Source organism: Triturus cristatus, chromosome 9 (genome assembly GCF_964204655.1).
Source record: "Triturus cristatus chromosome 9, aTriCri1.1, whole genome shotgun sequence".
Taxonomy (NCBI): Eukaryota; Metazoa; Chordata; class Amphibia; order Caudata; family Salamandridae; genus Triturus; species Triturus cristatus.
The window spans coordinates 612,568,966-612,592,476 of record NC_140592.1 but is presented as its reverse complement, the minus strand read 5'-3'; the positions used below and the strand labels follow the sequence as shown (position 1 = coordinate 612,592,476).

The window sequence follows — 23,511 nt, the reverse complement described above, 5'->3', positions numbered from 1 at the left end:
TGAGAAAATGGCCAATGGATGTAAGTGTGGACCAGGAATCATGGTCTACATTACATATGAATAAGTCAGTCGCAATTTGTAAACGGACAAACTAATCACAAATAGATTGTTTTAAAGGTATTTTGTTTAAAGTATAAGCCGCGAAACGTGCAGATTTAAAATTAAGTCATGATCCCAAATTTATAAAAACCTAAGAACTGAAGTAGAAACGTACATGAATTCTCAGCATATTGAGCCTGGCAGGGTTATCTAGATATCAAACCATTTTAAAAAGACACATTGTATGTTATAGCAGCCCTTTGTGGCATGGCAGGCTATATTGAGTCGTTTAAGATTCAAGCTACTGTTATTTAAGGTATTTGCAGCTCCCTGCAGTACATTAACCAAACAAATTATCTGTTTCCTGCCGAGAAAATAAAAAAAATTCTAGAGCTAATACATTTCCTCACCAAGCTATATTTCACAACAGGGTAGTACCCCTAGAAAGACAGTAGGTTGGAGCAATGTCAGTCGTACCAGACTTGTGATGACTCCTCCCCAGTCACATAGCTTAATCAAAGCACTATGCCATATTGGGATCTGGAGATTCCTTACTGGACATTGCTTCTGAATGGCTGTAGGTTTAGGTAGTAGCAACCGCTTATCTATCAGGAATAGGAAAAGTCATGACATTATCTGGCTTAAGAAAAAAGTGACTCAATGTGCTCCACAGTTGGAAAATCATTTCACACATCAAATTCTTGTTTGACATCCCATATGTGAAAGGTGAGAAGAGAGTTCAGCTAATGCCTATTGAATTTTTGGCCTCTCAGCTGTGACTGTGATCTAGTGCTGGTACCACCTTTCGCATCAGCTCCTCACACAAACAACACTCTCCATGGTATCCCCTCTATTATTCTACATCAACCGTACCCCTTTATGAAACCTGCTTAAACCATTTAACCTCACCTGTTACAACTATGCAAATGGATGGATGGCCTGGAAGACCTCTACAATTTAAAACTTGATGATTGCCTTTGGGCCATAAAGACATAGATAATGAATAGCCATCTAAGGCTCAAAACCGCAAAGATAGAGATTATGGCCTGCAGGAAATGGCAAAAATACCAGCTTACCGCCATATGATGTACATGAGGAACGTCATCACTATCGAGAGTAGTCAGGAACCTAGGGGTAACCATGGAATCAGACCCATACATGATATGACATCTTAACAACGCCACATAGAGTACCTCATACCTTGGATACCAAAAGGAACTGCAAGCAGTTGTCACCTCAAACTCTCCAAACTTGGCTAGGTTAGTCTACACCTTGGTGAACCTGCATTCATCATACACAAAATACAACTCATTCAAAATGTGTCCACAAGACTTCCCCTTCACCTAAGAGAACACATGAGTCTTGCAATCACTCGACTGGCTACCTACAGCTAGAACGACAATGTCCAAGGCACTTTGCATTATCCACAGAGCCTCCAATGACAAAAGAACTGCTATGGCTACAAGTTAAATCCGAGCAATACAAACAATACAGGACACTGTGCTCCAGGCTTGCACCACTTATCATCAGACCACTTTATCTTGGGAAATCCACAGGAGGCACTGCTTTCTCAGTGCAAGCTGCCAAGCTGTGGAATTCACTACCAGTCCTGATTCGAAGCATCAAGTATAGCATATATACTTCAGAAGACAGTTGAAAACATGTTTATTACCATGACAACTACACCACCCCACATCCGGCCAATAGAAGCCGGAAAGACAATCAAGCTCAATGTTCAATTTACAATCCACACATTGGAAGCAACCCAAAGAGCAAACTACATATACCATAATACTAAGCAGTTGTTAGCCAACTGTAAGTTACATCTTTTACATTCACATAGAACATATCTATTACAAGAGTTGGATTGGAGCTAAGCACGTAATATGAGGACACAAAAAAAAAAAAAAAAAAAAAAAAGAAAAAAAAAAAAAAAAAAGAGTTGTCCATCACCAGTACCATGCAGCCAACATCTAGTCATCACCAAATTAATAGGAATGGATTAGCTGAAGAAATCTGTGGCACACTGCTGATCAATTGGAGGACTTTAATCTGGTCCACTACTGGAGGTCCCAAATCTCTATAACACCATGGCCGCTTCTTTACATCTCACAATGACACTCAGATATGGGATGACAGTAACAATACCCATCCCAGCGGACCTCTCCACTTCTCTCTCTCTCTCCAACCATGCCAGCTCAGAACCACAACTATACACAAAATCTCAGATTGGACAACCCAGTGCAATAACCAGCTAAGTAGACTATAATCATAAGAAATACTGTCAAGGTACCTTCAGAACTGTCAGCATACTCAAAAACACAAACTGCACGTTTGTGTCTCTCATATCTCATCATCCACTACACTGCTATGCGCTGCATTCCATAACACAATAACCTCACCTCGGTGGTATCATGCACAGTATGGAAAAACTTCCCAGATAGCTTCACAAAACAAAGAAAATACCCTTCCTTCAAACCACACACCCTATATAGCATAGGTTGCTGCCTTGAAGGTAAGCACTTCAGTGCCCCACATCAGGGTAGTAAGCGCTATACAAATGCTCTAATACAATATGGATCATTTTTGCATTGCCAGGGTTTCTTTTGATCCTATAAAAATCTTTTTTTCACCACACTTCAGAATTACAAAACAAAATATGCTTCATTTGTGCTTTCATAACTGCTGATTTATTTTCAAATATCTGTAAAGTTCATTTAAATGAATTTTGAAAATTGATATCCTGCAGTCTTTCTGATCACACTACTTGTACTCCAGTGATATTGTTGCATAGTTCTGTTTACAGAATTCTCTCACTTTGCAGCCAAAGAAAGAAAAGTTAACATCTTCGTGGTAAAAGAAGAAGACATAACCTGACATTTGACCTATTTCTTTCAATGCAGATCAAATGTTACAAGATAAACCAAGATTTAAAGGCATTTTACTGCTCATTCACCCTCTGAACTCCACCATGGCTATTTTGGGGGTGCTGCAGCATCCCCCATCCCTACACCTCTACACTGAGTTTTCCGTAAATGGTGTGCCAGCTGCCAGGGTCATTTGGGGAAAGGGGCAAAGATAAATATGGGCTGGCTCAGCCCTCCAACCCCTCCCCCCATCAAGGGCTATTGCCCTAGTAACCAACACTCAATTTTGGGAACTGGAACTTACTTTCCCTCATAAGATTTTCTTCTTGATCAAGAGGAAGAAAGACAGCAAGAGGAGAAAGGAGGAGGAAAAAGAAGAAGATTGGAAAACAATAACAATGGGATAAAGCAGGAATGAAAAAGCCAGCAAGAGTGAGGAAAAGAGACGGTAAGTGTAAGTAGGTGGAAGAATGAGGCATGAGGTGGAATCAAGTCTGGCAGCCTTGGTGTATGCCTTGCTTCAGCTTTTGTGCTAACAACTACAGGAGACACCCGTAGTCCCAGTCAAGACCTGGGTAATTATAGTAACATACAGAAATGTCTCAGCGGGAATCAATGAGGGGATATCATTTAAGAAATAACTTAATTACAGCGACTATATTAAATGATGAAAAAATAGTCCCAAGAACACAATTTAATGCAGTTATATTGTCAGAAAAGTCAAACAAATTGGATTTATATAAATCAAAATGCAGCATCAACCATGCTTTTGAAGTTGTCTACTAAGTAAACAGGTAACTACTCTGTGCTCGCAAAGATACTTTAAACATACAAGTGAAAAAATAATAAAGGATGCGTTTTGGACCGGAATTCAGTCCGAAGTTATGCATGAATCAGTAGAGTTATGAAGAAGTTTATACAATCATGTCGTTCTTCATAGTCCAAATATAGAATGTGCAAGTCAACTTGCTCAAGCTAAATTTGGACCATGAAGAACCTCAAAAGCAAGGTTGATGCTGCATTTTGATTTGTATAAATACAATCTGTCTTTTCTGGCAATATAACTGCATTAAATCGTGTTCTTGGGACTATTTTGTCATCATTTAATGTATGCACTATAATTAAGTTATTTCTTAAATTATAGCCGCGCTGGTAGAATGCTCTTAAGAGAAAAGCATTGGCGAAGCCAGTCGGTGCCGCATCGGCCCAAATGAAAAGAAAAGGCACAATGACAAGGCCCCTGGTTGCATGAGTTCATAGGTCCCTTCCATTTTGACATGTTTGCCATTTATTTTCTAATCTAATGACCATTTATGAACCAGTAAATTAAAACAATGAAATTTCACCAGAACAAAAGCGATTTTGGTAAGTCAGAGTGGCCCTCAGTAATTTGCTTCCTTGACATCCAGAAAAATTTAAATTAAAAAAAGGATCACAGGGGTGAGGGTGCAATGGAGAAGCAGGTGAGGGTGAAAAGCAACAAGAAGTAGGTCGGAAAGACGGGGCAAATCAGTGCAAAAGGGAGAGACAAACACAAGGGTGGAGCACACAAGGGAGAAAAGCGGAAAACACGTGCACTTTTATTCAGGGCTTAACCAAAAAGAAAATAATAGTTTCCTTAAATTGTAGCAGTGGAACAATACAAATCAGCCAAGCAAAAGGATGGTAAAGAGTCTATTTGCCAGAGGGAATGGTATATAAAAAAGAAGGAAGAAACCCTTTGTATACAAAGGAGGCAAACGTGAGTGCTCATAAATCCAATCAATAATAGGGAATGGGCAGGATGTAAGTTTTGTGCAAGCTCACAAAAAGTCTTTTACAAACATATTTCTTGTGCTTTCTATTAAATGAGATCTAAAAGTTTTGCACCGCTGCACTTTTTTTTTTTTTTTTTTACAGATTTCACTACATTTGCCACATGGCGTTGCCTCTTGTGATGTTAACTACAGCTCGTGTATTGTACATATCAATAGCTCAAAGTCAAAAATCACTCCATAAGCGATCCCTGCCCATGATTTGTAAATTTCCCAAATGAGTACCCTTGTTTGACCAATAAAATCCCTGATTATGTCTGGACCAAATGAGAGCTAAGTATTTACAGCATCTGGTAAATATCAATTGAGCAGGATATGGTATTTACATGAATACCTCTAAAATTCCAGTTTTCCTCATGGAAATGAGGAATTACAGAGCGGTGGCTCCTCTATTATGGCGGAGGAGTGTTGCCCTGTCTGCTCCAAGTTCAGAAGGCACACATATTAATAAAATGGTAATAAATTCCATTTTATTAATGTGTCCCAGGCTCACGTGGTACTGCGCAATGGCAGGGGGTGGTGCTGATTAGTGCAATTGAACTATTAAAGCAGCCCCATGCCAGTGCACGTGTCAGATTGGCAGGCTGTCTTGAGTCGGCCAATCTGACATGCGCACTTCAGAGCATGCAATCCCAGGGCTGAGAAATAGTCAAGGGATGGTAGCCGCTGGCCCCCAGCATCAAAATGAGCTTTGGGTTAGCCTGCTCCAACCAGTCCAGGATTGGTTGGGTTCGCGTCTGTACAAGGAGGGAAGTCTTTCCCTTTCTGCCGCAACAGCACCAAGGAGATTGCCAGAAGGACAAAGGAGACCGCATCCAGAGCTGCAGCCAGCAAGCCAGCATATATGTTCAGTGTTTTGGGTATCGCGCCTCACCATATTGTAATGTTGCCAGCCGCCACTGGAATTATATGTAGACCTTGGGGCTTTCTAACTGAATTCCCACATACCTCAATAAATACTGGGCATGTTTCTCCCAGTATATTTTAACAGGCTTGACCTGCCGAAATGTAGCTGAGGCAACAGTGCAGAACTGCACTTTTGATTGCAAGTGTCAGTATTCCAATATATGCTCAAACAGGCCTTTGTTGAGAGATCAGAATGTAATGGCCCAGTCTTCATCAGAGCCTAGGACTTCTTTATTACATATCACTGGTTTGGTCAATGCAATGAAAGCAAGGTTTTCCATGAACACGCCCACATTTCCAGAAGCCTGCCTTTAATTGGTAAATGCTGAAATTCAGTTTTAAATTATCAATACTCAGCACAATGCTTGAATCAGAAAAGGGATGCAATACTTACTTAGACTGTTGAATATCACTTGGCTTGAGACATCTATATTATTCTGCTACCAACAATCACTGAAAAAGAAAACAATTTACTCAATGTTACTAGCAACTAGATTACAGATAATGGGAATTCTCTGTCACCAGTTATGCACAACAGTGGCACGTGCTTATAATGCTGTAAATACAATAGTTCACATTTTGCTTTCACCAAACAAAATGGTCAATGCAATAGTAAACAAATCTTTTCTGTAATTTCAATAATTACTTCCCATTTTATTAATTTTGTTGAAAAAGGATGATTTGTAGGAGCTATAAAGTGCACAATCTCATTCTGTCCAAACATTTATCTTTTCTCAACACGTCTGAAAGTAAAATATTTTTTTTTTTACTGCCAGATCCTACTTTAAAGGCTGTAGCCAAGCCCAAGATTAAGAAATTCCAATGTCCATTCTTTTATTTTGGCTCACAGATTCATTACTTACCAAAGCTGGGCTAAGGGTCAGATGTATGAAACTGTTGTGGGACATCAAAGCCTGTGACTCGTAAAAGCACAAGCCTTATAGACACAAAACAGAGTTGCAGCGTACGAAGACACACACTGAGAATTAATAGGGGCTTTCTGAGTTGCAAAATGCACTTTGCGACTCATTGCAATTTTGTATAAGGAGTTGGATTGAAGGGAGAGCCATCCTCCTGCTATCAATCACAGAGGACTGTAGAAATGGATTGCGACCACAAATGAGATCTCAAACCACTGATCCGATAAGAGTTCCTTAAAGGGGTTGGCATCCTTTTTGCACGCCAGAAGCTTCCCCAGTGCCTCATTTGAGCCTGTGGTTCGAGTGCTAAGCACCCGCGCTCAATCATCAACACCGGCACTTACATGGCGCTTTTCATGAGCACCAGCTAAGGGCACATTATTTTACGGGGAGATTAAGTAATATGCCCAGAATCACAGGATGTTGAGCCGTCACCGAGAATTGAACGTGGTTCTCCAGGTCTGAAGTCTGCAGTTCTGGTCATTATGCCACATTCTCTCCCCACTTTCATGGTTAGCAGATGGTTCTGTTTTAGGCAGTGCTAACAGGAAAAATGGGCTGATGCAAGCTGCCTCTTGACGAGAGCCCCGCACATATGTTTTTGACAAATTAACCACTGGCTGTCCCATAAACACAGCTTCTGCCTTGTGACTGTGGGCATTTGTCATCAGTGGCATTCCTTCCCAATGCCATTCAATTAATGACAACTAGGGGCTGGCTGCTTTAAGTTAGTGTTCAGCAAATGTTACTATCAGTGGCGGCCGGCATGGTTTGCGGGTGGCGGGGCAGGTATGGCGGCCGGGGGGCTGGGGGGGGGGGAACGTTAAAAATGATACTAATAATAAGAGAAACACTTACCATGCCTCGCTGGCCGTGCGTCTCTGCTCCTGCTCTCCTAATCAGACCAAGGCACAGGAAGCACAGAAAAGGCTCCCCTGACCAATCACAACACAGCAATGCAGCATTGTTATTGGTTTTGAGCATCCTGGTTCGACGCTCAACCAGGGAATGGGGGGTGGGCTTGTTCTCCATGCAGGCTGTAATGCAGCCTGCATGGAGAAAGGGGAAAGTGCGCATGACTGGTTTGGATGACCCGAGATGGCCGACCTAGCAGTCACTGCGCATTTATGAGTGGGCAAACCACTTTTCCCCTGCCTGCTCCGTGTGCAGAGTAGCCCGCCCACCCACCCGCAAAGCAGCATTTTATGTTTCCTTTACTTAGCAGTGCATTGCTTAAAAGCAGTGGCGCGACTCTCCTTCGCCATAGCAGAGGAGCCGCCCCTATGACTGTACTCATGATGCATGGTGTGCCTTGCTGACCTCCAGCCTTTAATTCACATGATGCTGAAAAAGGGTCATTGCCTAATGAAAATTTAAGAAAAGGAGTTTTTGCTACGCCTTGTAAGGCCTGGTTTTGCTAGGTGACTGATTACAACATCAGTTGCATTGCAAAACTCTGGTCCACTAACAAAACAGTTGGTGTTCACTGACTAATTTGCGACCCAATCTGTGTACATAGGGCACTTCATTCGTAACTTTTTTTAACAAATACCCTCTGATCATTTCAGCGCGCATTATTTTTGCTGAGGTCATTCTTTATAGGGATTTGATGTACCAAGCTTATGTTGATGCCACAGTACCTTTCCCCAAAATTGCAAAAATGTGTAGATATCAGTGCTGTGCCTCCAATATGAAATAGTTATTTATCCTCAAAGGTGCAGTACAAGCCATGGAATATATTCTATTTAGCTTTAGGTCGGTTGCTTTTCTAAATAGGTATATGCGCTAATATGAAGTTAAAAGTGTTACAAGAAGACAGATGGCCCGATTCACAAAGATAAACTTAGATTTAAGTCTAAGTTTACTACTTTTAGGGTATTCACAAAGGTAAGTTACTACTAGTAACTTTACTATGAGTAAAGTTACTAGTAGTAAAGATACTAGAAGTAAAGTTACTAATAATACAGTTACTAGTAGTAACTTATCTTTTTGAATACCACAAAACCGTAGACATATACTTAAGTGTAGGTTTAGTTTACTGTTGTGAATCGGGCCTTCTGTCTTTATGTAACCCTTGTAACCCTTTTACCGGGCCCAGAGAGTGGAGCAACACGTTAACTACAAACGTGATAGCAAAAATAAGAATGCGCTTACAAAATGGAAGCCTTGACTGCTGCGCTAACATCAACTCCAAAACTATTTGTTCCACGTGCCCTCAGTAGTTTTTGCCCGAATCACATAATGCATATGAATTGCACAATAAAGACCAGAAACTGAATTTGTTAATTTTGCACCAGTAATTATTGCACTTTCAGAGTTTTGCGCTCATTCTTACATCAGTCACAAGTCACAAGTCTTGCTAGGTGTTAGTAATGAAATGGCTGCAAAAATGTCTCCATCCCATTGAAGCACCAGACTCTATGTGCTAGATATATGACTTTTATTATAAGGGATTTCTTGCGAATCGTTATTTGATAATAGCATCACTAATGTAGCCCCTATTCCTTATATAGCGATATATAGTGAGACACAAATAGACCTACCTCATGAATATTAAAGAGGTAGGTCGCAATTTGTGACCCACTACCACCATGTCTGTGATTGCTTTTAAATAAAATAATTTTCCTTAAAGAAAAACTGGATGTGTTTAAGAAGAAAAAAATGAAACATTTAAGTTTCATTTTTTAAGAGAAGTAAGTGGTCTTGTGGACCACTGCCTGCTTTAAAAAAATACTTTCCCAACCATTCTCAAAGGATAAGGGATACCTTTGGGACCCCTTCCCTAGTGCGAATGGATTACCACCAACTTTGATGCCTTAGATGCCTGAAACATGCCCCTTCCAAATACCGATTCGCAAACCTCAACTACGATTCAGTGACAAGTTACTGAATAGCAATTAGGGCATTGCACATTTTAAAATACCTTTTTGCATTTGCAATCAACTGTTTCTGTGAATCAGCCCGTTTGCGACCACAAAAAGGCTTTGTATATCTAGGCCTGAATGAGGCTAATGATTCAAGTGTTTATGGAGCCGGGAGTCTTTCCATGACTTCCTTTTAAATTGCAAGCATGTCACCATTACGCCCCCTAATGCCACCATTTTGTTCCTGTGATTGCAAGTGTTGGGCATCCACTCTCATTTTTGAGGAACACAACAAATTTTTCATAATCAGTCAGAGCGAGAAAAAGAGATGCCGAAACGGGTAGAAAGGACCAAGAAGAGAAAGTCAGAAATCCAGTGATTATATGAGAAAATAGAGAAAAGAATGATCTATAAGAGTGAAATAAAGAGACAGGACATAGAAGGGGTGAAAGACAGAGGCAAGAGGTAGAAGGAAAACTATACAGCTTTGATGTAAGGCAACCCCTGCATTTGGCAGTGCTGACAATGGGCTACTTAGAAAAACTTTGGGGCACTACATTTATCATTTTACAAATTAAGGACTGGATTCAATCGATCATATGTTTTTTTTGAAGTACCCCACATTTAGAGGAGAAGGTTTGCAATACAAAGACCATGGGGCATATTATCAAGACAGGCGATAAAATTATCGCAGTTTTAGCGCGGCGATAATGGGTTTGATAATATGCTCTATGCAATTCCAATTGAAGCTCATGTTAGATGTCCTTCACATCTAACATGGGCTTCAATTGGAATTCCATAGAGCATATTATAAAGCCCTGTATCGCCGTTTTAGCAGCAGTTTTCTGTCGCTAAAGCGGCGATAATTGTATCACCTGTCTTGATAATATGCCCCCATGTGTTTTCAAGACCAGTCATAACATCTCCAGGTTATGTGTACTTGTGCAGCTCCATGAGAAAACAGAAAACAGTACTGATTGAAGAAATTGACCTTTGATTCGACTAAAATTCCAGTGGTGTAAAATCAAATGATCTAGGGATTGTTTAATTTGTAGAATTTAGTTCATGGGGCTATCCAGTAAATCATGTGACGATAAATCTCAAAACCCCACCAGACATCATCAAACAGAGTTACATTCTAGAATGCTGGTTGTTGGTGATTGTTAGTGATGCAGAACTTGGTAAAGAGAACTATGTTCTTTCTCGGCAATAGATTGCCCTTTTAAAACCTTGAACTGATCTTTGTGGTTCCCTACAGATAAATTGATTGAGCCTAGGCAAGTAGTTAGAGGAAAATACTGCTGCTGTGACTATCCTACAAGCCACATATTGCTGTAAAAAAAGCAAAGTGAAATCAATGCATATTTGGAATAATTTTCTATACGAACTAAAGCACTGATAGAGATTTATAGAGAATTGAAATGAGAAATTGTTTCCACCTCCTGTTACTATTTACGAGGCCCTGTAGTGGATCATTGTGTAGCTATTTTGTGATTTATGTGCAATCTAGATGTGTGTTTCGCTGAAAAATATCTATTGGCAGTGGAATGTTCCTTGGTTACTATTCAGTTTGTGCTTCCTTGCTCACACAAAGCCTGAGGCTACTCTCTGTGACATGCGTCACTTTATGAATAAATAAAAAGAAAAGAAATATTAATTTAAGATCAGTAGTAATGTTAATGATGAAGCCCCTAGGTGGGGGTTTCATCATTATGCATGAAGTAGAAATTAATGCTAAATACATTTCAATGTACATCACCAGCATGTGATGTCCTTGGCAGACAAACCTAAATATCTTCTTCATTGCAATACTTCCGCAATCAATTATTTTAGGCAAGCGTTGAAGCTAATATATTATTCTATTTTCCTGTATTATATTTAGCACCTTTTCAGTAAAAGTGAAAATAGCAATTATTATCTTTTTTGACCCATCTGACTTTATCATAGAAATTACTGCAAAAGGGGTTCACATGGGCCTAGGAAAATAGATTGATGGTACATTTGGCTGTGGATACTGTAATCTTGGGGATGGGCTCTTGGCTTTATCAGAGGCTCAAACTGCAATGCAAGAGATCCTAGGAGGTGACTGATGTTTTTATGGGAAATGTACATGATTTTTATGCAGATTTGTGGGCATGTGAACACTCTAGACTCATCTTCTTTGTTTTTTCGTACTGCTTGGTTGCTTGTGCACTGAGGAGAATCTTTACTAAACTTTTGCGCATTTCAGAACAGGAAGCTGAGATGCTGTGCTGTGTGAAACAGAGGGAGCAGAAATGCACCATTTCTACTCAGAGATTGCACACTTCTGCCCCCTACTTGCGTTCCCACACTTGTGCCACTGGAGGCACCCTTGCAGCAAGGCGCAAGAGTGCCTCCAGTGGCACAAGTGTCGGGCCTGCGTTACGGGCAGGATTTTATTTTGTGTAAGAATCGGTACCTTCCTGCTCAAAACAATCCTTACAGGCATTTTCCTTTTTCTATGTGTGATGCATTCTGCTTCGCACATAGAAAAAGGAAGTAACAAGGAGAAATAAAGATATGTCCCCTCGTGACTCCTGGGTCCTACAGGCTCACCATTTTTGGGCAATCTCAGGTTTACTGACCTTAGTACCTGGGATTGTGTCAAACTATGTGGAGGGATGCATGAGAACGAGCATGCTCCACCCTTGCAATGCCTCATTGACATAAAGAAATCTAAGGCAACACTATGCGCTGATTTGCGGTACATTGTATGTACCAAACCGTACAAAGCCACTCAAAGTGGCTCTGTGTCCCAGATAATAATGTGCGCTGCCTTGTGACACCTGACGTTATGCACGGACAACACAAGTCTTAGTAAACATGGGCCTAAATCAGTGCTTTATTTGAGCCAGTGGTTTCCGGTGTGAGGCACCAGCACTTAATTCTGAACACACAGTCTTCCACATGGTGGCACTGTTTGTCTAATTAGAGGTCAGCACAACAACAGTTGTTCATTTATTCAGAATACATAACAAGCATTTGCAATGCATTAGGTCTCGCATTTACGCGAGTTTGAGCTATTGACATTGCAAATAACAATGCCTATTGGCATTGTCATTTACAATGCCAATAGCTTTAACTCGTGTAACTGCGAGACCTATTGCATTGCAAATGCTTGTTCTTTTTAGTTACCAATCGAAGTTGGATTAGTAACTAAAAATAAAATAAAATGCACAAAAGCTTCTTTTAGCAGCCGGACAGGAGAGAACAGAGGCAACATAGATGCGGATGGCGAGGCGAAAGGCCGATGTAACACAGGAAGCGATGTAACAGCAACAAGGAAGGCTGGAGAGGGCAAGCAACACTATGGGCGTGGATGGGAGGGGAAATGGCGAGAAGCATACAAGTGAGTGCAAGAGGGAAGGGGCAGGGAGAAGCAGTCAGGGAACAGAGCAATATTTAGTGCAGAAGGAGAAATGTACACAAAGGAGACCGTTTGAATACACGCACTCTGATGGAGTGCTTCACTCAAAAGAAAAAAGTAGTACTTGAAAAGCATGTAGTGGAAGCAGTAATGCTAGCCAAACAGATTCTAAAGAGATAATGCACCGTGAGAGAAAGACAATACTGACAAGCTGGAACACCAATAAGAAGAAAGCAAATGAGTGACAAAGAGCCAACCAACGGTGGAGAATGGACAGACAATAAGCCTCTCTCTGTTTTTGGTAAGCCACAAAACGCCTTGCAACAAACAGTGCATGCGATGCCTATTAGGCTTGACTCAAAAACTAAAGCGGTCAATGGTTCTGAACTCATATGCTTTAGCATTGGGCCATTATAATCTATGGAAGAGACAGAGTACAAACAGAACCAGTCAAATGCCAATGTAGGCCACGGAACACAGACCATGCGTTTTTCTTTGTCATCTTCTTAATATTTCAGAGTAAAAACCTGCACATTTGTTGTAATTTTTGTTATAGAATACCATATTGTACTAAAAAAAAAAAATTGAGAGAGAAAGTTGTCAAACCCAGTCACGGAGGGGGGGGGGCTATACAACACATCTTACAGGCAGAACCACATGCCTAACACCAAATGTGCTTATTTTTGTGTGGGGGGGGGGATGCGGGGAGGGGTTCTATAGCGCGAACTTGAACTGAATGTATCAGAGCACTTTACATGAGCACCAGTTGCCTTACAGACACATTAATTTTGTTAGGCACGGGGAGATTAAGTGCTTTGCCCAGGATCACAGGATGTTTAGCCGCCAACGAGACTCAAACCCAGTTTCCCTGCTTCAAAGTCGACTGCCGTAGCCGTTAGGCCATCCTGCCATATTGTCCACTGTCTATGTAAATTCTGATTGTGTATATCAGTCATTGAGAATTTACGTATGCAAATGTCCGCACATCCGAGTTGAAACTGGGCTTGCCAAAATAGTTAGCTAATAGGCTCAAAAGTTCGAGAGACAGCAATGAAAAAAGGCATTGTATGCTTCAATTAGCATCAGGATGAAGTTAAACAGCATGAAAACATGAGCCTTACATCTAACACGGATGCAGTCTCAGGGAACGGCAGTGGGTAACGGATTTGGGACGCAGTCTAAGGGGAGGCATTTTGTCAGCCTCTGGGATGGTTAGTCGCTGGAGAGGGCGGTCGCTACGGAAGGAAGCTGGCAGTCTTTCGAGGTCGTGGCCAAATCTGACTCACGGAGGGTGGTTTGGAGTAAAGGCAGACTCACATGGGGGTTAATGGCAGGAAAGGCAGGCTCACGGTCAGTATAAGGGGGGAGAAGATTCACGGGGGCAGGGGCAATTTCACAGGGTCGAGGCAGACTCACAGGCGTTAAGGGAGGAAAGGCAGACTCACAGGTGGTGAGAGGGGGAGGCAGACTTGGCGGCCGCAGACCGTGGTGTGAGGGAGGTGGCAATTATGGGTGGTAACGTAGAATTGTGAGCGAGGAGGGTAGGCAGGCTTGTGGGGCGGGGGGGATGTTCGTGGAGGGGAGGCAAACTTGGGGAGCCATACACTGAAGAGAAGGCACTATTATTAGGAGCGGGGATGGCAGTCTTAGAGGCATGACGCTTCGGTTAGCAGTTACCATCGATGTGGCATCGTTTTGGCGCGTGGTGAACGTGGTCTGTGACATCTTGGAGGTGTGGTAGGCCTCCCTGCCCCTTGTGAAATTAAGTGGCACCTCCCTTTCCGCGAAGTCCCCAGCCAGCGATCAGAGCTGCTAGGAAAACTAGTTATTAGAAGGCAGAAGCCTGGAGCACGCGCCCTGGACCGCCCCTCTCCGGCTGTGTGGCTGTGCATTAGCTGTGTGTGTGGTTCGACAACTGACTGGAAGGGAGTGAAACCTCGAGTGTTCGTGCGAGTTTTTTTATTACAGTTTCAGGGCTACGAGTAGGGGGGGACACATGTATGCACTATTGGATAGGGAAACAAAAGAGGGCATTGAAAATGGTAGCCCCCCGAAAGGGCATTAATCCACGTGCCACGTCTGCTTCCTTTACAACAAGCCCTCGAGAGGTGCACGCGCGCGCTGTAAGGAATGCAGCTGCCATCGTGCCCAACGCTGCACGCGAATGTGAAAGATAACTGGAAACCTGATACCAATATTCTCGATTTTCCCTCAAGACAGAGTCCCAACCTTCCAGGTATGAACAGAATTCAGGAGTTCTGTTTTGGCAAGTCGCCATCTGCTAAATAATATTACCGAAAGTTCAGTCAGCCAGGAACACACCCATGCTTTAAAAATATGTAACTGTGTTTCACAGTAAGAAAGCAGCATAATAAAATTGACTGTTTCTACTTTCTGCCTGTAATGAGCTCAGTACTCGGTCCCGCTGGCAAATATCTGTACTAAATCTGTAGGTTGAAATTCGAAAATCTAGCAGAAGGCGACCCCCATTATTAGGGGGAACTGCTGGCATGAAGGCAAATTCTGACGGCCGCGAAAGTTAAAGCGAAATGGAAATGAAAACCGGAGACGAAACATATGGCCCCAGCGTACCGCTGATGAAAACTTGAGACAAAACACATGGCCCCTGCTGGCTCCCGAGAGCGAAACGCTCACTGAGGACATCAAAGCGGCCGTGAGTGAAAGTGATCACGCAGTGCTTTTCAGGCTGCCAAATGGTGCGCGCGCCCGGTGCACATGCACTGTATTTGGAGGCCTGAAAAGCACTCGTTTGCACTTCCAGATCCCCCTTTAACAAAAGCTCTCGCGAGAGCAGCGCTTAAGCGCTGTCTCAGGCGAGACCTAAAAATGCATCATATTGCATCTTATACCACGTCAAATAACGTCGTATGGCATCATATCCACATCATGTCCTTATAACTAAAACCTTGGCAGTGCTCATACCCGAAACGTGCATCCAAGGCCGGACTGGGAAGAACCAAAACCGGCCCTGGCAAAGTGCTCGGACGCCCCATCCCCCTCGCCTCGCCTCGCCTCGCCCCGCCTCCCCCCCCCCCTCCCCCTTGGAGGTGCCGCCGAGCTCTTTGCCAGGGCCGGTTTTCGGCCGATTTTGTTACAGGGCCTATTTTGCAGCTATGCTGCAAAAACGGCCCTGTAACAACAAGCATTTGCAATGCAATAGGTCTCGCGTTTACGTGAGTTTAAGCTAATGGCATTGGAATGACAATGCCTTTTATTTATGTTTTAAAAACCCAAAACATAAATAAATGCATTGTCATTTACAATGCCAATAGCTCAAACCCGCGTAAATGAGAGACCTATTGTATTGTAAATGCTTGCTCTTGTCTGACGTCGTGCCCTGGACAGCCTCTAGGCGCTGGGAAGTGTCAGCCCAAGATTGGGAAGAGATGGCTGGAAGTGTTTGAAGTGGAATGAATGGCTTTGAAGGTTGGAAGAGGGGGAGAAAAGGGGGATATACTCAGTGGTACGAATGTTGAAAGAGCTGGTATAAGGAGCAGAGAATGGACGAGGCAGCCGGAAGTGGTGATTTATTAGTCTGAGGGGTTTTAACGGTATGAGAATGACCAGAGGTAGTATGGGGGTGGCCGGGTGAGTTGGTGTGATGGTTAGACCAGGTGAAACGACAGTTAGGAGTTGCTGTTTGGCATTTAGAAGTTATTATTTTATATTTCAGTGTATTTATGTTGACATTGCAAACGAAACACTGAACGGTATACCGATGTGCGTCTTAAGCGTACAATGCACATTGCAACATTCCTCCGCCCGATAATACAGCAAGTGCCATTGCCACGTGTTTATTATAGGCCATTGTTTTCATTATCATCATAATGCACGTACCCTAACGAAACAGTGATGCACTTAACTTTGTCCCTATCCCTAAGTTATTGTTACTTGGGAGTAAGAAGTTATGATATACACAATAGATGTGGTTAGGGTATGAGGGTTAGTAAAGGTAGAACGAGGGCCTGCTGGCTCAATGAAGTGCTTCAGATGCAGACCTATGGGAGCCTTGATGTGTGAGGGTAACAGAGATGGCAGAATTCTGAGTCCTGCAGCACGGGTGTGAGGAGCGGTGTATGACAGAAGGTGTTGAACTTAGAGGGCACAGCAGTGTGTTTTAAGGACAGATAGGAAGGGACGAATTGACGTGAGGTTTAAAAGAGGGGTGAACGACGGACTGAAGACGACGCGTGGTGATGGTTCGATGCGTCGGTGTGAGTGTTGAGGGGGTGTGAGGGTCCGAAAGTGGTGACCGCGAGTCAGGATGTTACAAGCAATGAAGACGTTTATAGGGTGTGTGAGGGCTTGACCCTCCGGCGAGCTAGGCACTGTCGCCATTGTGAAACAAGCAGGAGGTGGGATAAGGGAGGGGGTGGCAAATGGTGTACATTTCGCGGGCGCTTTGATGTTCGCAGTGGCCGCGCGGCTCACTGAGAACATCAAAGCGGCCGCGAAATGATCACGCAGTGCTTTTCAGGCTGCCAAATGGTGCGCGCGCCCGGCGCACATGCACTGAAGTTGGGGGCCTGAAAAGCACTCGTTTGCATTTCCCAATCCCCGTTTTCCATAGCTCTCGCCAGAGCAGCGCTAAAGCGCTGGCTCAGGCGAGACCTAAAAAATTACTAACACCTGCCTCCCAAGCCGTTCTTGAAGCTTTGGGGGTCTGAAATAGTCTAAAACATCACACTTATAGGTGTACGATGGGTTAGTAGTTGTGTTTGGTACTGCCATTAAAAGTGTTGGCGGGTGAAAAGGGTGGTGTAAGATGAGGTGACCACCTGGCGAGAGCCCTACCACTTATTTATTTACAAATTAAGCCCTGTGAATGTTTCTGGGTTCATGCAGCTGCCACACAGGGCCAGGTTCACAAAAACGAACTGCGTGACTAGATTTGAGTGAGAAACTTTGTAAGGCATACACTACAGACCCAGGGAAGCTGACATTTATGTTGGTAGTTTTCCATCAAGATTTAGGTGATATGGTGCTCAATTGAGGTGTCCGTGCAGCGCCCAAAATTGTGATAAATGTATGGCGTAAGAGTACGGGGTGATCAACATATAAATGAACTGACATCTGGCTGCAGGAAGAATTTGATTATCAAACGTAGTCAGATATGGATGTCGTTTTTATTAGGCATCAACTTTGCTTCATGAGGGATTTGCACCTTGTCTTTCTCTGGTTGCTGGGGTTATCTTTTCAAGATGTCTGGTTCATTGCTACATATCTGCACAAACTGCTTGCCCTTTAAATGAATTGAATGAAGCGTGTAGGATGGTCTGCCAGAGCGAGCGAGCTGCGCAAAAAACGGTGGATAATGAGACAGGAAGATGAGAAGGCGACATATGAAAACAAAAACATGCTTTGACAAACCCAACAACCTTCAGTGATAATAAGGTATTCATATTTCTTTCTGTTCTTGATTAAGCATCATTTGAGGCACAAAGAATGCGTGACGCTAGCACTGCAGTGGATGGAGGGGAGTGAGGGGAAAAAGGCCTTTATTAATGTTGTTATCAGGTAAAATATTTCATTTAGCATAATTCTGTGCCACACATCAACAAGCAGAGCAAAGCACATTCCAGTAGGAGAGTTTATGGTCTGAAACAGCTGCCTTATCAGCGTAAAGGTAGACTTTAACAAGCATTGGCATAGCCGATAGGTCTCGCCTTTGGGACCTTATAAGTGTTTAGCCATGAAACAGTTGCATAACTAAATACTTATAAGGTCCCAAAAGCGAGACCTATTAGCTATGCAAAGCGGCCGCGAAAGTTAAAGTGATCGCGATCAAACATCAAAGCGGCCGCGAAAGTGAATGGAATCGCGGTAAAGCGTGGCGCGCGCACCCGCGCACATGCACTGTAGGTCTAGGCTGGCCTGGTAGCACTTTTTGGAGCCCTCTCAATAAGTCTCGCCACACCAGCGCATGCGCTGGGTCAGGCGAGACCTAAAAAAGGACAACGAATGGTACAGGAGTTCGCGCTAGAAACAGAAAGCATTCAATGAAACTCTGCAATGGGGCCCTGGCCTACTTCAATGAAATAATTGAAGGTTTTTAAACGGCTTAAGTCTTAAATGTGCACTCCACTAACTGACTACAGAGACAAATGAGTGGCAAAACATTAGCCCCCACAGCCCCAGCCGTGCGGGGGAGCCCACAAGCTCCAGGGGCTCCACTTTGGCACTGTGCAGTGGTGGCGGGCCCCTGGCCTGAGAGCTCGTGACTTGGTCCGGAGCGTGGGGGCCCTCCTCCAAGTACTGTGCAGGGAGGGCCCCTATAAGTTTTGTTACGCCACTGAGTCAAATCAAGAGTGAAAGAAGCTTTTCCTCTGGAGTTGCGGGTGTGGCTGAGACAGTGATAAGAACAAAACGTGCAAGAGGATTTTGAGAATTTTAAATAATACAACTAAAGAAACCCTACATACACATCTGTGTCAAGAAGGAGAAAATAAATATTCACTAGTCTTCCAGTCCTTATGGGTGACAATATAAGTTTATAGGAAACTCAATAAGAAAATGCACCGGGTGCAAACAAAATCAATCAAGCAAAATGGATTTAAAGCAGAGGATCTTAAACCTTTGACTTCTGTGGACCCTTCACTTAATGATTACTGGAACCCACGGACCCAACTGAATCAGGATCCCCACTGAGTCATTACTGGTAGCTGGAGACCTCAGTCTTAGCCCTTCCGGTGATTTGAACCACAAAAAATGCACAAATAATGCAGTAACTAGAGAACACAAACACACACAATGACTGAGGCAAGATGGCAGCTGTGTAATCGCTGCAGGAGCCACCCATCCAACGCTCCATGGCTAATCTAGCATAAACCCACTTCAATGACCACCTGTCAAAGAACAGATGTCTGGAGGCGGCAGCAAGGAAGAACAACACAGGCGAGAACCGGCGAACTCGCTTACCTGGTGATTCGCACTCTGTTGAAGGCTGTAGCTGGCTAGTGCAATGTCGGACGCCGTCTCCGACACAGTATCATGCCACAAAGCAACTTGAGCCCCATTTAGATCGCGTTGAGAGTGAAGCCGCTGGAGCTGCAGGAAATCTACGTGGCCCCCTTCCTGCCCGGAAGAAGCCGATCAGGAGGAAGGCAGGAGACGCTACTCCTGAGGCAGAATGCAAGGAGGTGGAGGCGGGAAAAACAAAAACCCAAGACCAGCATCCAGCAAGGAGGCGGGACCCGCTAAGCAACAAGTGATCCCGGGATGGTAACTGGCCGAGGGAAGGTAGAAGAAAGGAAGGGCGTAGCAGATGGCGAAATCCCACTGGGACTTGCTGCCGGTAACACTAACCTCCCCCCCCTTTGGACAGAGTGAGTACTGGATTTACAAGTCTGGGTCAAGGGGAGCCAATACAGGGGGGAGCAAGTGGGTCTGACAATATTACCATGACAGGCAAGCAATGTAATGAGGAGAGGGACCCCAGTGGTGCCACAACAACTAATCCTGAGCACTTTCTGATACAATGAAAGACCGGGGGGACACCAGAGGGGGGGGGTATTTTATTCCCTTAATGAGGACTCTGAGTTATCCAATGCCAGTGGAATTGAGCATCAGATTTGGATAACTCGGAGATGGACTCTGATAGCTCATTTTCCAATCCTAGTACTCAAAAGCAGCTTCCCTCCCAAACAAGAAGAAAGAGAAATAAAGGTGGAAGGGAACCTGAGACTAAGCAATCAGGATCAGACCATAGCTGTCCTAGTCAATTAAAATGGGATTATTAAACCACTCATTTCTTTACTGAGGATGGGGTCCTGAAGGAGAAGACACCGCGCAAGGGGCAAATAAGTTACTTTCTGAGTCAAAGACAACTTTAGAGTCATCTCCCTCAATGGGATTGATATACTCCACTCTCAAACCAAAGCAGGTGGAAGCAAGACAGGAGCACTAGAGGGTCCATTTAGCAATGAAGAAGGTACAAGGTGCTATTAGGAAAGTAAGCAAGACGTGTACGGAAATTGCTGAAAGAACAATGGCATTGGAAGAGTGAGTAGTAGCATTTGAGGCTGGAGCGTAGAGTGCTGTTTGGCAAGCCACAACAAACGAAACGTGGATGATGGTCGTCATGAGGAAGTTGGAAGACTTTGAAAATCGCCAATGGTGTAATAACTTGAGACTTATGGGTATACCGTAAAATGCAGAAGGAGACGACATTAGAGGATTCGTGCTGCGCCTGCTGAAAGGGGTCTCCCTGAATTAGCACATTGGGACTGGGATACAGAGTGCAGCGTGTGCACCGCTTTCCACTTATAAACATCGTTCATTTGCTGCTAACCTCCAACTGCAGTGCTTCAAACCATGGTTTAATCTATATATCACTCCGGATAAGATTGCGAAATGGGTAATCCTGCCCGCACTGCGGCTTTCAAGCTGCTGATAGTGTGCATATATTTGCATCCTGCCTGGTCTGGATACAGTTAAAAAAGATGCCTGTGCCATGCTGGAATCTCAACTTGGCCAGAAAAAAATAGATATGTCATCACAGCTGATTGTACTAGGGGTGGGTAGTACACTACTTTCAGGGCAGGTGCAGGCATTCCTTTACATTGCTATGACAGTATTTAGACTCTGTATTGCCACCCATTAGCTTGATCCGTTTCCACCAACCAGCCAACAGTGGTTAGGCAGGTTCTTGGCGGTGTATCGACTGGAAACTGCAGTTTATGCTAGGAGGGGCACAGGGCATAGAAAAAAAGGGATGGAAATCTGGGCACCTCTGAGAAGATGGTCCCGCAAGGGCGAAGAGGTGAGAAATAACTAAAGAAATAAATGGTAATCAGGATGTGGTATTACAATGATTAAAGGAAGGAATTTCCTTTTTAGATATTAGAAGGGGTTTCTAATGAACGGCATGGTCATCCCCACAAGTATTAATGTTTGCTCTGTATCAGGCTTTGCAATGAAAATATAATTGTATGAAATGAAAGGTTTTTTTGATCTTATGAGTAATGTTGTCTTCAAGTCAGTGGAAGAACTGATCTTTTGTTAGGATATTTGGCCCAGCAGGGGAGGGTGGGCTAAGGGGTGTGAGAGGGATGGTCAAGTCCTGGCTTTTTTTTTTCTGTGCATATATTTTCATTTTGCATTTATTATGAAAACCACAATAAAGAATTCATTGAAAAAAAAAAATATATATATATGAAACAAGGTTTGTGTGGCCACTCATCTTCCATACTATAGTCTATTTCATGCACTTGCACTGCTCCCAGAAATCTATCTGAGAATGCTAACTCAGGGCCCGATTACGATGGTGGACGGACTTAAGTCCGTCCACCATTGTCCCGGGGACTGGGACTGGCCGCCTATATGGCGGTGGTCCCACACTTGACATTACAATGCGACCGCCACTGTGGCGGTCACATTGTGCATGTTTACCATTGTGGCGGGTGCTGCTGGCTGCAGCATCCAGCGCAATGGTAAAAATTAATGTTGTGCATTTCCCTGCACTACGTGGCAGGCACCACGCAGTGCCTGCCACCTGGTGCAGGGAACTGTAGTGGGGAACCATAGGCGCCCCCCAAGTGCAAATTCCACATGCCCCTGCACAAGGGGGCCTGAAACGAGCCCCCAAAGTACATCCCCGCCCGCCTTTCAATGGCGGTTGAACTGCCATTGACAGACTGGCGGGCATGCCACATCCAAATCTGGCGGGCGGTGCCTGCTAGGCACCGCCACCATTTTGTGGATGCGGGGTAGATCCGACAGGCAATCGTAACAATTGCCTCTGTCTGACCCGTAGCGGACGGATTTTCTGCCCACCAGGCACACCGCCCACCATCGTGATCTGGAGGGCAGAAAAAGGCCTTACAATGGCGGTGAACTCGCCACTGGCAGACCCCCGGTGGCGGGTTCACCGCCATTGTAATAAGGTCCACTAATTTCAAATTCCTTCTCATATCCAGAGTATCTTTTTAATTTCCAATTTCCGATGTTCGCGTCTTTATTTCCATACACTTCATTAATCTATTGGTATTTTTTTTATTTTCTAAGCAGGTGTGCACCCCATGAGTAGGCATAGGGGACCCCCAGGGATCCCGGACAACAGGTTAAGAACAACTTGTTCGATGATTTTTTTGTTTATTCAAACAATATTCAGAGGGAACCAAAAACAAATCATTTCACAGTTACAAGAAAGAACAACTCTGGAAAGATTAATTATCCGGAAAGTTAAGCCAAGTGTGGCGCCATATTTCCTTATTATGACTAGAGTAGTTCAGAAACTATACCTCAATATCACCAACATGTACAATAAATAAAGTGCCATGCTGCCCAAGATGAGCAGGTGCCAATCATCATCCAATGTGGCTAATCTTTAGAGCCCCTAAACGGAGCACCTCAATTGCCATCAAGTTTGGGGGTTGTTAACATGAGGCAGCGTCCACCCACTTTACCTTCTGGTACCTTTTTGAATTGCCTCAATACTCACAACATACCTAGATGGAGGACACAAGGTCCTGCTCCCTTATCTTTCCAATACATCAAGATAAACATTCATATAATCTCCTGAGATCCTGGTAGTGGGCAGTGATGCCCTCTTGATCTTGGAGCTGGATGTCGCAAGTGCTTCTCCTACCTGTGGATAAGGGCGGCCTCCAGTGTCACCTGAAACTATATCAAGTCTGGACTCCGACAGTGCTTAGTTGCCACAGTACTTTAGAGGGCATGCCAATAGCCAGG

General features: G+C 43.8%; 1 protein-coding gene across 9 annotated transcripts in view; it reads right to left on the bottom strand.

The window, feature by feature from the left end:
* Positions 1 to 23,511, bottom strand: part of LOC146798382 (leucine-rich repeat and fibronectin type III domain-containing protein 1-like protein) — a 2,623,090-nt gene that overhangs the window by 536,756 nt on the left and 2,062,823 nt on the right. For all 9 annotated transcript variants that reach the window (XM_085625642.1, XM_085625645.1, XM_085625643.1 and 6 more), the window contains one exon: positions 6,021 to 6,079. The gene's annotated coding sequence lies outside the window, so the exon portion shown is untranslated. The remainder of the gene's footprint in view (positions 1 to 6,020; positions 6,080 to 23,511) is intronic.